The 17,113-nt window shown below is 34.9% G+C and overlaps 1 protein-coding gene and 1 long non-coding RNA gene across 15 annotated transcripts in view; one reads left to right on the top strand and one right to left on the bottom strand.

The window, feature by feature from the left end:
- The window catches only part of RALYL (RALY RNA binding protein like), a 709,315-nt gene that overhangs the window by 251,868 nt on the left and 440,334 nt on the right, over positions 1-17,113 (bottom strand). The window lies entirely within an intron of this gene.
- Positions 1-17,113, top strand: part of LOC121498647 — a 105,298-nt gene that overhangs the window by 64,887 nt on the left and 23,298 nt on the right. Inside the window, exon 5 of one of the 8 annotated variants that reach the window (XR_005989840.1) lies at positions 2,648-2,711. The exons of the other annotated variants lie outside the window; for them this stretch is intronic. This is a non-coding gene — a long non-coding RNA (uncharacterized LOC121498647). The remainder of the gene's footprint in view (positions 1-2,647; positions 2,712-17,113) is intronic. 8 annotated transcript variants of the gene reach the window in all.

Genomic DNA, 17,113 nt, shown 5'->3' on the forward strand with positions numbered 1-17,113 from the left:
TTTGGAGTTAAGCAGATCTAGAATTGAATCACTCCCTCTATAGATTGAAACACACTACACAGGCTGTTTTACACTCATTATGTGGAGTTATAAATCCTAGCACACTGTTGCTTGGGAGGATTTATTCAGATGAAAACACATGCAGGTCAAGTACATAGCCATTAAAGGAATGGGACCTAAGCAAACATGGGAAGTAGGAAGAATTATAGAAATCACTGAAAGGGGATTATTATAAAACTTTCCTTGGCTAAGTTACCCTACGGCCACAGTAGTACAGAACTATAGTTAACTCAGTGAGAAGCAAAGTAACTAGTAGTGATTCTGAGCATACTCTGGCATACATAATAGTACCATCCTTATTTCTTTAACTAAAATCATGATCATTGAAGTGATGGAATCATGAAAAGTAGTCTTACCACTATGAACAATGAACCTCATAGTAGAGAAAATAATCTTTAAGTTTTTGGGTAGCAGATTGATTTAAAATGGTAAGTTTTGATAACAAAAATTTCTTTGGCAAGAAATTTAAAATTTCTCTCTCCTCTTAAAATTATGATACAATGCTGTATCTACTTGGAGAAACACATCTGGCACCAAACTGTCTTAAAGTTCAGATTCCTATGGGTAATTAACGGGACACTCTAGGCTCTTGAGATTTAATAACGTGTTCAATTTTCATGTGAAATACAAACTTGAAGGTACTGGCAAAAATTGTAAGATGCTTTCTACACAAAGACATTGAAATGGTCTCATTTTCTGAAATTAAAGATATCCAGACCCTTTCTCTAATCTTTTAAATTACCTTAACCCAATCTACTTGCTTTTATTTCCCAAGCTTTATCCACAGAATCTGACATTATGCTACATCTCAACTATAACTGGCTCAATCCATTACCTACTTTGCTCCCCATATCTACTTCAGTAGTTACCTTTTTTTAATCTTATGACTAAACTGTCTATTTTGAAATTTTAACTATTTCACACACAAGTTCTCCTAATTCAGTGACATATATTAGATATATATTCAAATGATGTATTTTTTTTTACTAAATGAAAGATGCTTATCTTGTGATTATAAAACATTGGAATTATTTTATTTTCCCTTCTGATTCATTTGCAATGTATATATTTAAACAGTTTTTGCAGAGATTTGTAAGTATCCACTTCTTGTATGGCAATGTGAATCTAATACAAAATTTTAAATTTTTCTTATGTTAAGAATTCACCATGTATGACAAATGCATAATACAGACAGAAAAAAGAAGAATCCTCACACAAGAAGAGTATTTTCAACATTCATTTTAGCTTTGCAGTGAGAACCTACCCTCTGGCACCATCTATTGACTGCATTGCTTTACTTTCTCATCAAACCACATGCAAATTAATAGTGAATGAATAAAACATAAACTTTTCTTCCTCATTTTTCATCAGTGATGAGTAGCCTGAGCCGTTCACACTGACAGTAGTTTATGCATTCAGATATGTCAGTAAATTTAATGTGCACCCCTGGAATCTGAGACTGCCTTCTCATCACTAATGAAAACTTACCTTAACATGCCTGCAGGAGTCCACCTCCACAGGTGCCCACCTCTACAGGTGAAATTCATGCTGAAATGTCTGATCAGAGGCCAAAATAATCTTCCCCAGGATTAAATGGCTCAGTTAAATCTCTCTCTCTTTTAAAGCATTTAAAATCATCTGTGCTTCTGACTCTGAACTGGGACTTAAAAAGACAACTCTGTGAAGAGCACCAGTTGGGTGCTATTATTTAGCTAGATGTTTTGTCATGGACTGTTCAATTTAATACCATTAAATAATATCCCTTCCCAAATTACAGATGAGGAAACTAAGTGCAAAAAGATTAAGCATCTTGCATTAGGCCCTCAACATTTTTCAGGTTTTTAATTCAAATTAAAAAAACTAGAAGACATTTTTTCAGTCTTTCCCTAGCTTTCTTGCCTAAAATTTTTAACACCACCCACCCCTAAGGATTCTTATCCTCTTCCACTGTTTAGTGATTATCTCTATAATATATTTTGCTTATGTATCTTATTTCTTGTCTATCTTTCTCTACAGGATATTGACTGCATGATATCAGACATTATGACTATCATCTGAGCCCTAGAAGAGTGTCTAGCACAGAGTAGATGCCTAATAAACATTCCTAATGAATGGAGGAGTAAGTGAATGAATATCTAGTCAGTGTTGCAATTAGGACTTGAATCTAGGATTCTTTAAGTGCTCTTCCTATTGCCACAAGCTATGACACTTCAATCCTGTATGAAACAAAAATATCTCCAATATCTCATATTAACTTAAGCCATACAAGGAACAAAGTTTTTTCTTGCAACTTTTTCTGAACTAACTAGAACAAGGAAGCATTTAAAGTGTTCCTCTGTGACCACTCATTTTTCTAATCTTCAATATATTTCTGCTAAATGGCTTCTATGTACTAGGTGCATGTTAGGAAATGCTCCCTCTCTTTTCTGCCTTTAGTATATATATGAATGTGTCACTGTATAAAATATCTGAAACTTTGACAAGTCTCTATACTGACTTTTTGCAGGCAAGAGATCCACAGCTCAATGGTGAGGATTTAATGGAGTATAGTTATGAAAAAGGTTCCTTCATTTATCTTTTTTTTCAGATGTTCTCAGTGCTCATGATGAGAGTTCATTTAACCTAATGAACTACAAGGCAAAGTAAGAGAGGTAAATATTTTCTTTTTCAATGAATGCAGTGACTAATTAGAAGCAAAGACATAAGAAAAAAGAAACAAACACAAGAAGACAGATTTTACAAGCTCCATTAGGTTACTTTAAAGGCAACCTACAGAATGGGAGAAGATACTTGCAAATGACAGATGAGATAAAGAGCTAGTATCCAAGATCTATAAAGAATTTACCAAACTCAACACCCAAAAAACAAATAATCCAGTCAAAAAATGGGCAGAAGACACGAACAGACATTTCTGCAAAGAAGACCTACAAATGGCCAACAGACACATGAAAAAATGTTCAACATCACTTGACATCAGGGAAATAGAAATCAAAACCACAGAGAGATACCAGTTTACACTGATGAGCATGGCTAAAATTAACAAGACAGAGAACAACAAACATTGGCAAGGATGTGGAAAAAGGGGAACCTCTCACACTGTTGGGAATGCAACCTGATGCAGCCACTCTGGAAAATGATATGGAGGTTCCTCAAGAAGTTAAAAATGGAGCTACCCTATGACCCAGCAATAGCACTACTGGGTATTTACCTCAAAGATACAGATGTAGTAAAACAAAGGAGCATCTGCACCCCAATGTTCATAGCAGCAGTGCCTACAACAGCCAAACTATGGAAGTAGCCGAGACATCCTTTTACAGATAAATGGATAAAAAAAGATGTGAATATATATATATAACTCAGCCATAAGAAGGGATGAATATCTACCATTTATACTGACGTGGATGGAACTGGAGAGTATTATGCTAAGTGAAAAGACTCAATTGGAGAAAGACAATTATTATACTGCTTCACTCATACGCAGAATATTAGAAATAGTGCAGAGGACCATAAAGGAAGGGAGAGAAAAACTGAATGGGAAAAAAAAATCAGAGAAGGAGACAACTCATAAGAAACTCTTAATTCTGTGAAACAATGTGAAGGTTGCTGAAGGGGAGGTGAGTGGGGGGGATGGGGTAGCTGGGTGATGGGCATTAAGGAGGGCACTTGATGTGATGAGCACTGGGTGTTATATGAAACTGATGCATCACAGAAAACTATATCTGAAACTAGTGATCAGTTATATGTTGGCTAATTGAATTTAGTTTAAAAAATTAAAAGGGTAAAAGATTCCACAAAGTCAAAGTAATATAAACGGCAATATGATTTTTTTGAATTCTTAAAAAAATAAAGAAACCCATTCCCTTACCCAGTTTATTTCCAGCAAGAGTGCTGCAGAATTTATTTCTTTATGGATAAAAGGGAAGAACATACCATTTGCTAAGGAGACAGTGTCATATGGTAAAGAAGATTTTATCCTAGTGTCAGTTATCAGGGAATGGGGATCAGAGGCAAATACTCTGATAGAAAAAAGGCAGCCAGAAGAAAGGACTTAACCTCCTTCAAGGGTCCAGTAGATTTTGTGGAAAATATACCTACACTTCACTTGGATGAAGATCTGGATTTAGGAAGAGGAGTAGCGAGGACAGGAGATCTTTATTCTATAAATCAGATCATCTACATTCCTAGACAGCCTTAGGGAATTAGCTGTGCCTCAGTATCTTCATCTTTAAAGTAGGATTAATGACACCACATCTAGTTCTCAGGGTTGCTAAGAAATTAATAATTTAATATATGTAAAACACTTACAACAGTTTCAGCACATCCTGCACTGTGTAATGTCAGTAATACAGTTTTTAGTAGTATTTATTTCATTGCTTCCTCTTTGCTAGAAATAAATCTTTGGTTTATTGTCCCAGTTGTATTTACTTTATTTTTAAAAGGCATAAAAGGTAGAAAATAAAGAATTACCTATTTGTTGTGAATTCCATACTAAAAGGGTCCAGTACTTCCTTAGAAGTGTGTATGGGATGACCGTGGAAATGTATGTGAGGTTAAAGGGAAAGATGACTATGAGATAAGTTGTGTCCACCCAACCCTATCCTGCTCACATACTAGATTATTTTACCAATACAAAATTGGATATTCTGGTTTGTTGTTTTGTTATGGATGAAATTCATAAAACTCTTTGTCAATACCGGCACTACACTGTGCAAATAACACAAGGTATGGAAACAAATTTGGATTTGAACACTACCCACCCCCATAATCCTTAGGCAGGACAATTCATTCCTTTACTCTGACCTCTTATTTTACTCTTTCCTCCAAATCCATATCCATATCCATATCCGTGGTCCACTCCAGCCTCTTTCATTTCTATTCTTCAAACATGCCAAACATGCTCACACTTCAGAACCTTTGTGCTATTTTCTCTGCCTGGAATATTTCTCTCCCCAAATCCCCATAAATAACTTCCTAATCTCCTTCAAGTCTTTGTTTAATATAGCTTTCTCATTAAAATCTCCTATGCTGACCCCATTTCAGATCTTGAAGTTCTATGGGTTTGGAAGACAAGAGTTGCTGCTCAGGTTTAAATCTTCCTACTTCCTCTCCCCTCGAAATGTGTAAAATCCACAAGGAAAGCAAATAAAAGCACAGATTATCCACACTCTCAGCAGCAGTAGGAACCAGAAAATGCAATAATCTTTCCACTGTTTGTAAGTAAAAGAAAAGACATTCCAATAGAGTTTTCGCCACTTTCCCTGCAAGCACATGGGTGCAGAGATGAAGACAGAGGAACTTTAAAGGACTCAGTTAAGAAGAGTAGAGGAATGAAAATGTCTGAGATAAAACACAAATGAAACCATCAGTAAAGACAGAATGTTCAATACCAAATGCCAAAATACTGAATGAACACAGGTCAGCACTTGGAGATTCCTAGCACTGGGCTACGGAAAAGTGAGTGACAGTAGAAGTGGCAACTTCAGGGGGGTCATAGCTTCTGGGGATAAAGGAGGAGATAAATTAAGATGAAGAAGCATAACTTGTATATATAGACATGCAGGAAAAGGAGGACACAAGTGGTAAAAGTTAAAGAAATGAAAGAAAAATACCCACCATCTCTCCACTCACCACACTGCCATCAAAAACATGATTCATAAAAGAAGCTGTACAGATTAGGGCAGAACTAGAACAAGTGGGCACTTTTATAGATGAAGGATACAGGAATACAAAAGAGCAGACTTTCCCCATACAAAACTATTGTGAAAAATCAGTAAAAGTGAGTCAAAGTATTTCAGCTGATGGAAAATTCTCCCCACAAAACCAAAAAACTGAAGAGAATTGTGACACAATATACCAAATTGAATTAAATATCCTCAAATACCACTTTGGAAATGATTTTAAGATATTTAGAATGGAATTATAAAAACTGAGAGCAAAATGAATAAAAAGATGAAGAAATAAAATGAGAATTAACTGAACCCAAAAAAGAAATAGAAGAAATAGTAAATATCACAAAGGAAGCCTAAATCACATGATGTCCAAGAGAGAAGGGATCCTAATGAAAATTTATCAAAGGCCTTGATGAAATAATGAAAATTATATAAAAAAGGAAAATGCAAAGGGTCAGAAAGTGAAAGAGATGGGAAGCAAAGGATGTCCAACATTTGTATATCTGGTGTCCTTGACTATGAAAATTGAAACCATGGAACTGAACTCATATTTAAAACCATAATCCAAGAAAACTCACCAGAAAATATAGTAAAACCTGAATCTGCATATTGAAAGGGCCAAATAAGTATCAAGAAAAACTGAACTAAAACAAGCAACTCCATGATATATCTTGGTAAAAACTATTAGACTTTACAGAAAAATACAACATCCTCAGTACTGCCAGGTAAAGAGATGACAAAGTACAAAGGCATGAGAAGTAGATAGGCAATCAGATTTCTCAAAAGTGAAATATAAAGCAAGAGAATATGAAGTGGCATTTTCAGGAAACAAAGAAATCCCGACAACAGCTAAATTCTTTTAGTGTCAAAGCAATAAAAAAACAATTTTGAATGTTCAAAAACTCAGAGAATACATATGCTCTTCTGAAGGAATCTACTAGAGGATGTAACTTCATCCAATCAAGTCTTGACTAGAGGAACATTTGCAAAAGCATTGATGATATTTCACGTTCTTAATTATAAGACTAAGACAAGATTTAGTTCTATAGACTTATAAAGTTTAGTTCTTTTTAAAAGATTTTATTTATTTATTTGAGAGAGTGAGAGAAAGACAGAATGAGCAGGGGGGAGGAGCAGAGGGCTGCTTAGCAGGCAGCCTCACGCGGGGCTCAATCTCAGGACCTCGAGACATGACCTGAGCCAAAGGCAGATAATGAGCCAACTGAGCCAGGATCCCCTAGAACTTTGCTCTTAAACTCAAAATCTCAGTCATAGGTAGAAGAATAATATGTAAACATGATATGTTCTGATGAATAAAAGAAAGAAACACACAAAAGAGGAGACAGGAAAGTAGGATTAGTTCATTGACTTTTGTATTGTACCTGTATTAGGTACAAGTCAAAAGATTAAAAAAACTGACAAAAGAAATACTAAATGTTTTTTTAAAAAGAGTAAAAAAAGAATTAAGATCACCATGTATTTTTTTTTAATTTTTAAAAAGATTTTATTTATTTATTCATGAGAGACACACAGAGAGAGAGAGAGGCAGAGACACAGGCAGACGGAGAAGCAGGCTCCACACAGGGAGCCCAAAATGGGACTCAATCCCCGGACTCCAGGGTCACGCCCTGGGCTGAAGGCAGACACCACCCAAGTGTCCCTCACTATGTAAGTATTAAAACAAAGGTAGCCACCAGTACAAAGGTAGAAATCTTTATCAACTACAAAATACAGGTTAAGCAAATTAAAGAAAGAAACAATATCAAACAGAAAGGATACACAAAACAATGGGAAAACAGTAAACATTAGATAACATAATATGTATAGTAACTACAACAGAAGATACTATGACAGAATTGAGACCCATCTTGTCAGTCATGTCAATAAATTGCATTAGGGGGATTCCTGGGTGGATCAGTGGTTTAGCGCCTGCCTTTGGCCCAGGGCATGATCCTGGAGTCCCAGGATGGAGTCCTGCATCGGGCTCCGACGAGTAAACTTTATAGTGCTGAAATTCCCCTGCTATCACTCCGGCAATACAGATCTTCTTTATACTGACCTACTTTTTTCCTTTTTCCAAAGAATGTATGAATTTCTAATATGAAACTTACTCACTTATGTCTAGTAATAAGTGAGCAAACTTAAAACTAAAATGTCAGCCCATGAAGATAAGAATTTTAGCTGTCTTTTTATTTGGTATATGCCAAATATTTAGATAAAGCCTAACACATAATAAATGCTCAATGCATATTTGTTAAATGAATGAATAAATTTGATCAGTTTTTCTTACCTGTGAAATGGTAATAATTATAATGTCCTTGTGGACCAGGTGTGAGAACATGTATATCTTCCAGCAATGAGTCACTTAACTCTTGCATACACGTAATAATAGCAATAATAATAATGATGATGATGATGATGATGACAGTTTCAAATCTAACTCCTGATGTCCTTAGATATTTGCGGATATTGGTTTGAAAAGAGAAAAACTAAAAAAAAAAAAAAAAACTTATCTGATAGAGTTTTATCTAATTATGGTTGTTTAGATGAAATGTCTGCAATTTGGTGCTCCAGATTTCTCTATGACATCCATTCCTCATTGTTAGAAACACTGTCATATTGAGTAGTAGTAAAATTTAAGAAATGCGTAATACTTCTTTGCTCAATAGAGTTCTAGTTTCCACGGCACACATCATACTTCTATTCCTGCCTTTCACTTACCAACTCACCATAAATTAAAACAATGCATTAATACAAGAAAACACATGTGGTAAGCAACCATAAAATATACCAGTGACCAATGTTGAGCCATACAGTTCTCCTCTAGCCTCAATCATTTCTCCGTTTTCATTGTATCTAAGTCTATGGAAGAATAAGTCCTTTACAACACTGCAGCATGTTTGAGTGTGTCAGTACATTTAGGATCCTCTGTATGCGAATTAGTGATAACTAAAATACAAGAAGTGAAATAATACTTTGTCTCTCTCACATGAGAGAATCACAGACTTACAGAATTCTAGAACTTGAAGTATAGAAACCATTAATATTATAATTAAATTTTACAGAACATATCCATAGCTCCATGTATATTTTGGGGGGTAAAGTAGTTTGATTAAATTCCTATTTTAATTTTCAGATATGACAGGAAACTCAAACTTCACGTGGATAGAGACAAGCAATAGCAGAATAGTTAGAAAGTCAGGATTCCTGCCATTCCATCTGGGTGAAAAGGTGAGAAATAAGCTGTGAGGATGTTTTTCTGCAAGGAACATAGATATTATCTTATCCTTAAATAGATTTGAAGATGCACTTCAATACTGTTATCTATTTTTCCTGCTCCACACATTCTAAAAAATATATGCCACTCTGGGTGAAGGATTTTCTTTGTGCAAAAGAAACCAATCTAAAAAGTAAGTGTAGAATAGCCCTGTTTGTCAATAAGATCAATACCTGCAAAAGATCCAAGAATCAGTGGGTGGAAAAAGGAGAGGAACATTTCAGTGACAATGGGAGGAAGTGAGGTGCTATTCTTGTGGGAACAATTTTCCATACAGGTCGGTCTGCTGGATGGAACACATGGTGATGCTGTGCTACCATAGAGCACCCAGCTGACAGAACCAAGATGTCACAAGGGAGAGTTCGTTTAGGGTTTATTCTGGATACTTTGACTCTTTAAAAAGAAATGTGTGTATTTTTTAACTTGTCCTACTTATATCTCTCAAAGGAAGGGTTCTTCCATGGTACTAAAAGCCACTTGGCTTGTACTTAGCACACTACAGGAGAAACTTATGTTTCCACTTTGAATCTATATGATCTTGAAAGGAATCACTGATAAAGGTTATAATTCCAAATTTTAGGAGAGTACCTTGTAGAAATCTTGGAGCAAATATCAGAATGATCACTTTAGGCAGTGCTGGTAAAAAGGCAGGTGTTTCTTTGGGGATGTGTGCAAAATTAAATTTTGGTAATACATGGCAGATAATCCTAATAAGCAAGAAAGAATCAGAGGTTCTTAAGAAGGTGGGTAATACTACATGGCTCTCAAATGGACTCCTGTTGGAAAAGTACACTCTACATTATAAAAAGAGGTCAAATAAACTGGGAAGAGTGAGATGGGGTGAAACAACTGGGAAGACAAGTGGTATCTGAGAGTCTCAAGTCAGGAATAAGCAGAGGTTCATAAAGCCAAAGTTAGTTTTAATTATGCTCAGAGTGAGAATGCCAATGATGCAGTAAATCCACAGATCGGGTCATAAAGGCATCAAGCTAAACTGTTGAACTGCTGAGAGTGAGAAAGTCGTATTATCCAGGTTCTTTATGTCTAAAACATTAAACTAAGACTAATAGGAGCTAAACTTATTGAATACCTGTATTTCAGGTATCATGCTAAGATCCTCAGGTTGAATAAGGTCCTTCCTCTATTTCTAGTACCATTTTGTTATATCTCCTAGATCTAAAAAAACCCAGTGACCCCCAAATTATTCATATCCAAGGACAAGTTAACATCATTTCACTTCATATGAAAAGACCTACAGAGTTTTACGACCTCTAATTTAAAGCACTCTACAGCATATGTAACTGCTACAAAGTTGAATGTAATGGGAGTTTCCACCAGAAGGGAGGTGATTATCCTATCGCTCTTAAAAGACTATACTCAGAAATGCCTAAAAAGAGATCGCTGTGCACACATATCCTGATATAATTATCCAGGAAAACAAAAGGCCTAAAATCTTTGTCATGAAAGGAATAGCTCTTCTATAAAAATAGTACTGAGAGGGCATGACAGCCACTATAAAAAAATTAGAAAGGATGTAAAACATAAGATAATTGGATTTATTTTATCTTCTCCCAGCATAGTATATCAATTAAATACTCTTTCAGGTTTTATTTGGTCTTCAGTAAATACAGATAATCATATAACATACTTCCTCAGAATTGCCATGAGGATTAAATGAGAAAACATATATAAAGCACTGAGCACATTAACTCATTATAAATGTTCAACAAACACCACTCTCAGTAACAAGGATGTATACTTCAAAATGGCAGAAATCAGGAATCATGACTATTTCACATACTCTTATACCATCATTATCTGGAAAACAGTAGGTTCTCCCTAACTATTTGATTAATAACTACTTGATCTGGACTTTCTAATCAAAAAAAATTATGAGTGTAATTTATACGGTTAAAACTTCAACTCAATAAGCGTAGTAGAATCGAGATAGAGAAACAAAGCAGTATACCATTTTCCTACCATCTGAGTATCAGCAGAACAAATTCATGAAAATTGTAGTGGTTATCAAATTTAGTATGTTGACCTCCCCCAAAGCCCTAGGGGTTCTCTACTCAGTCTGTAACATGCTGCTCTATAGTTTCCTTCCTACCTCTTTTTTTTCTACCTCTTTCCAAATTTTTATTGAACCGTTCACACTGTTTAAACCTATTCCTAGGAGATTCCCTGTCTTCACATTTTATTCACCCTATCTGATGATGCCTGTATCAAATTCTGTGGCTTCCACCATCTTACATGCTAATAACTCTAAAAACTTCATCTCAAATTGACTTCTAGTTGGTGAACTCAATGTCTAATCAACTTATCTACTAACTATATAGTAGATAGTATGTGGTGTATACTAGAATATCAGGTTGACCATTATTAATCTAAAGCAAATATCTTCTAAGTACTGCTAAGCACTTCTCAGAAGCCAGGCATATGGTAGCCTTCTTCTCATTTTATGGTGTAATGCCAATTTCAGGCTCAACAAAGAATACAATCTCAAATTAGACAGAAGACATTTGGGAATTAATCCTAAATATTGCTAACTTCCACTGTTCTTGTTGAATGCACAATTGAATTCTATGGTGTTTCAGCCAGCCTGGGTCTTGATGGCTGAATTTCTCCAATATATAGAATATTTCTTTTAATTATCTATGAAACCATAATCAGTGAAGTTTTATTTGCCTATAAAAAATCCTTTATAAAGAGTTAGAGGATTCTTGTTTTGGTAAAGAGAGCTTACAAACAAATATGAGAGTGTTCTCAACTGTGATGATCCTCAGTTCCTGTGTAAACTCTGTGGGGTTCATTGTCTGTGGTCCTTTCCTGTTTCTATAACTATTTGTCATGATGATTGCATTCATCTTAGCTGATGCTGAATAATTTTATAGCTATCAAAGGACTGTTTTCTCAAGGCAAGCTCATCCTTGGTGATGTGTATTTCTATCAAATGTGAGCCCTTTGGAGTCTATTGACATGGAAAGAGTTAGTTGCCCTCCCATTGAAAGGCCCAGCTTGCCATTCTTCTTATTATTTATTTGATATCATCCCTTACTATTGACATTTTATAATGCTGTCATCGAGTGTGCTCGAAGTGGTTCTCACTCACTCCTAAGTATAATTTATGGTCCCTGGAACCTAGAAGGAACTAATGGTTGCCAGTGGAAACCAAATGACTAATATAATCCCTTAATTTAATTTTACTTCTTTCCTAAGTCAGTACACGCTGACCTGAGTGCTGAGCTTCGTACAGAGTAGTCATGGTCTTTATGAGAATTGTTTTCATTAGTATTTAGAGACTTTCCCCTTTTCAAGTTCAAGCCATGTTTTTCATGGCAAAGGCTGCTGGAAATATGACTACTAGAATAGGAAAATCTTTAGTGCATTTATTTGTTATTATTACCTATTATCGTGGATGTCTTGTATATTGTTGCATCCTCAGTGTCTTGCACATGGAAAGTGGTGGAAAATGTTGTGGTGAATGAGTAAATGTACTGGGTACATGAGGGTGTGTTATGAGCCATGGAGAATATAAAACTGAGCACATGTAGTATTTTGGCTCCAGCAGCTCACGGTGTAATGGGGCAGACAAACATTTCATAAATAGCTATAAATATTTAAGAAATGACAAATACTGGGGAGTGACAGAGGGACAGATTTACTTAAATTGTGATATCTGAAAAGGCTTCCTGGAAGATATAGTGGTTCAGCTGGGTTTCCATTAATGCAGTAAGGCCTCTGAAAAGCAGATATGAAGAAGGGGAGAAATGGGGCAGACAGAGGATATTGGTCAAAAGCACGGAGAAAGGAAGGATAAATGAAGAGGATATGTTTAGGGGCAACACATAAAATCTGTGTGATTACTGTGTATTATGTTATTTATATATGTACTCTCATTTCGCTTTGGAAACCAAGCATAAAAAAAGATCTAATAATAAAAATTTCTAATCTAATCTACTTTATTTATTTTTAAAAAAACTAGTTTAATATTAAAACTTGACATCTAGGCTGGATCGTCATCTCAAATGCAATCTTTACAATTACCACGATGGCTATGACGACTATGATGAGGTTTGGTAGGAACTGTGCTAAGCTATTGACATTCATTATGTCATTTGATCATTAGTCAATCCTCCTTAGAGTTATGCTTTGAAGACGAGGCTTAAAATAGTTAAGTAACTTGCCCCAAATCCAAACAATTGTAAATGGGGGCAAGATCCAAACCAAAAGACTGACTAATTGAAGTCTTTGGCAGCTCTTTCTATACTGCCACGTGGCTCTGTATTAATAGTACAACAGCTGAGATGCACACATACTCACCTGCCCTCATTTGGAAGAATATGACCAGTAAAGTTAGCATCTATGCAAAAATAAGCTATTTTGTCTTTATTTCTCAAACATCACTTGAAATTCAATCTTTAGTGTTGACTCATAGCTTGTTTTTATTTGTCATCGTTGTTGTTGGTATTTTATGGTTTTAAATACACATGATGTGTTACTATCCTCCCTTATCTTAAAAGAAAAAAAATTTACCAAAAAAATTTTATCTATGAAATTAACTAAGGCTTTGTTTTGTAAAGTTAGTGTATTTCAAATATCATGTACATTTTAAAATGCGATTTTTATTGAAACAGTTATCTTTTGTATTTCAAATTGTGCAACTAAAAATAAAGACCCAGGAAAAAAGAAAAAAGAAAGAAAGAAAGATGAAGTTTCTACTTTATATACCTGATAAGTAGTCATCACCCAACATCCAAACTCGAGGGGTCATCAGCTTGTGATTTATCTAGCTATGAACTTTACTTTTGTTGTTATTTTATTTTAGGATTTTAATTATTTATTTGAAAGACAGACATAGATAGTGACCAAGATAGCACAAGCAAGGAGGAAAGGGAGAAGCTGGCTCCCAGTGAGGGGAGCTCAATGTGAGGCTTGATCCCAGGACCCCGGGATCATGACCTGAGCCAAAGGCAGGCGCTTAATCGACTGAGACACCCAGGCACCCTTGAACTTTACTTCTGAAAGAGGAGATTTTGAAGTAATACAGTTTATAGCATATGTCTAAAAAAGTGCATTAAATGGAGATTCACCCACGACCGAGTCTCTAGAATTCTAACCACCACAGTTAATATTCAGGGGAAAAAAAATTCAATTCTATCAGTTGTAGTGAAGAAATTAATATATGCTATCTAAATCTATGGCTAAACTCTCCACAATTTTATGACCAGAAGAAGTGCATCCAATTTCAGTTACTATCATAAAAATTTGTGAGATAGATATTTAAATTGAAATCTATTCTATTTTGAATGGAAATGTGATACACATGGCATAAAGACATTACAGAGTTGTGCTCTGGAAATAGTATCATATTGAGTCAGTTACTTATTCAAGGCCACAGGAGTATGTGCAGTGGGAATTCAATGTCACTGAGATGAAAATACTGTATATTCCTCTGGGAAAAACTTTCCTTCATTCCTATTCAAAATAATGCTTGTTTGGAGATATTCATAAGGCTTTCCACAAAACTATCTTCTAAATAGTTTCTGTGCAGTACTTTACAAAATAATAGCATTTAACATTGCTTTCAGCCAGAATAAGACAAGGTCAGTATTATATTGGAATATACAAAATATAAAGTTCATACAGAAGATAAAGAGTAGATTGTGTGTCTATATATTATTATATATAATACACAAATTATATTATAAATGTATATAAATATGAATCCTACTGGATTTTCAGTAATCAAAAAAGAATATCGTTGGATTTTGTTAAAATGCAGAGATCTTATAAAGGCATTTATTAAATTTATCAACTTAGTGACACTATCAGTAAAAGAAATGGGGTGTGGGGTTTGTGATGTTATTCTGTCATGATCATCACTTTTCTTCTAGGATGTTCTAAAACCTTTTATGTCTTCTAGAATTTCGCTTGGGAATACTGTCAAGTTCATCAGTCTGTTGTTTACACAATGATTTTTATTGTAGTAAGAGCATATAACATGAGATCTATCCTCAACACATTTTTAAGTGTACAATACCCAGTGGCTAACTATAAGCATAACACAGAACAGCAGATCTCTAGAGCTTAATCGTCTTGTATAACTGAAACTTTACCCCATTGAATAGAAAATTCCATTTTCTCCTTCCTCCAAGGCCTTGGCAATAGCCATTCTACTCTCTATTTCAGTGTGTCTGACTATTTTAAATTCTTCATCTAAGTAGACTTTTTTCAGTGTTTGACTTTCTGTGATTGACTTATTTCACTTAGCAGAGTATCCTCCAGGTTCATACATGCTGTCATAAACAGCAGGTGGGCCTTTTTTAAGGCTTAATAATATTCCATTGTATGTGTATGCCAAATTTTCTTTATCAACTCATCCATCAATGGATATATAAGTTATTGCCAACATGTTGACTATCATGAATAGTGCTGCAATCAACATGGGAATTCAAAGATCTCTTTGAAATCTGGATTTGACTTCTTTTGAATAAATACCCAGCAGTGGATCAGATGGTAGCTCTATTTTTAATTCTTTAAGGAATCTCCATATGTTTTCCATAGTGGCTGCATGATTTTACATCACCAAAGATGCATAAGGGTTTCAATTTCTTCACATCGTCACCCACATTTGTTTGATAATACTCATCCTAATAGATGTAGGGTGGTATTTCACTGTGGCTTTAGTTTGCCATTTTCCAGATTAGTGATGTTGAGTACCTTTTCTTTAAAGGTTTATCTATTTATTTCAGAAAGAAAGAAAGAGAATATGCATGGGAGGGGCAGAGGAAGAGAGAATGTCAAACAGGTTTCCTGCTGAGCCTAGAGCTGGAGGTGGGGCTTAATCTCAGGACTCCCGAGATCATGACCTGAGCTGAAACCAAGAGAAAACTCAACCAACTGTGCCACCCAGGCACCCCCTTGAGTACCTTTTCATATACCTGTTGTCCATTTGTATGTCTTCTATGGAGATCTGCTTATTCAAGTCCTTTGTCCATTTGTGATCAGGTTATTTGTTTTTGTTGTTGTTGTTGTTGTTGTTGTTGTTGTTGCTGTTGTTAATTTGAAAGAATTCCTTATGTATTTTCCACACTTCCCCTTATCAGGTATATGATTTGCAAATATTTTCCCTGATTCTTTAGGTTGCCTCTTTGCTCTGTTGATTATTCCCTTTGCTAAAAAAGAAGCTTTTAGAGTTAGTGTAGTCCTACTTGCGTATTTTTGCTATTCTTGCTTGTCTTATTGGTGTCACAGCCAAGAAATCATTACCAAGACCAATGTCATGAAATTCCTTTTATTCTCCTCTAAGAATTTTACAGTTTCAGGTCTTATGTTTAAGTCTTTGATCCATTTTGAGTACCATTTTGTGTATGGTTTAAGATACGGACCCAAGGTCATTCTTTTAGATATCTAGTTTTCTCCACACTATTTGTTGAAGAGACTATTCTTTCCTAATTGTGTATTCTTGGAATCCTGCTGAAGATGAGTTGATCATATATGTGTGGGTTTATGTTTAGATTCTCTGTACTGTACCATTATTCTATGTCTGTCTTCCTGCAGTTACATTTCTATTACCTAACAAGACACTATCTAAAAAAGAAATTAAGAAAGCAATATTATTTATAAAATCCCATTTATAAAATATCAAAAAAGAATAAAGTATATAGGAATAAACTTGTGAAATAGTGAAAGGCTTATATACCATTTATAAAATGTCAAAAAAGAATAAAATATATAGGAATAAACTTGTGAAATAGTGAAAGGTTTATATACTGAAAACTACAAATCACTGATGAAAGAAATTAAAGAAGGCACAAATAAGGGGAAAAACATCCCATGTTCATGGACTGGAAGAGTTAATATTGTTAAAATGTCCATACTGCCCAAAACAATTTACAAATGCAGCGCAATCCCTATAAAATCCCAATGCCATTTTTTACAAAAATAGAAAAAAATCTGAAATTTATTTCAAGCCACAAAGAAACTCAAATAGCCAAAACAGTCCTGAGAAAGAAAAATCGTGCTCCCTATTCCAAAATATATTATAAAAGTACAGCAACTCCAACAGTACGCAATCAAATTTCATTTGAGCTATTGATAATAC

Source organism: Vulpes lagopus, chromosome 9, assembly GCF_018345385.1.
Source record: "Vulpes lagopus strain Blue_001 chromosome 9, ASM1834538v1, whole genome shotgun sequence".
NCBI classification, from domain to species: Eukaryota; Metazoa; Chordata; class Mammalia; order Carnivora; family Canidae; genus Vulpes; species Vulpes lagopus.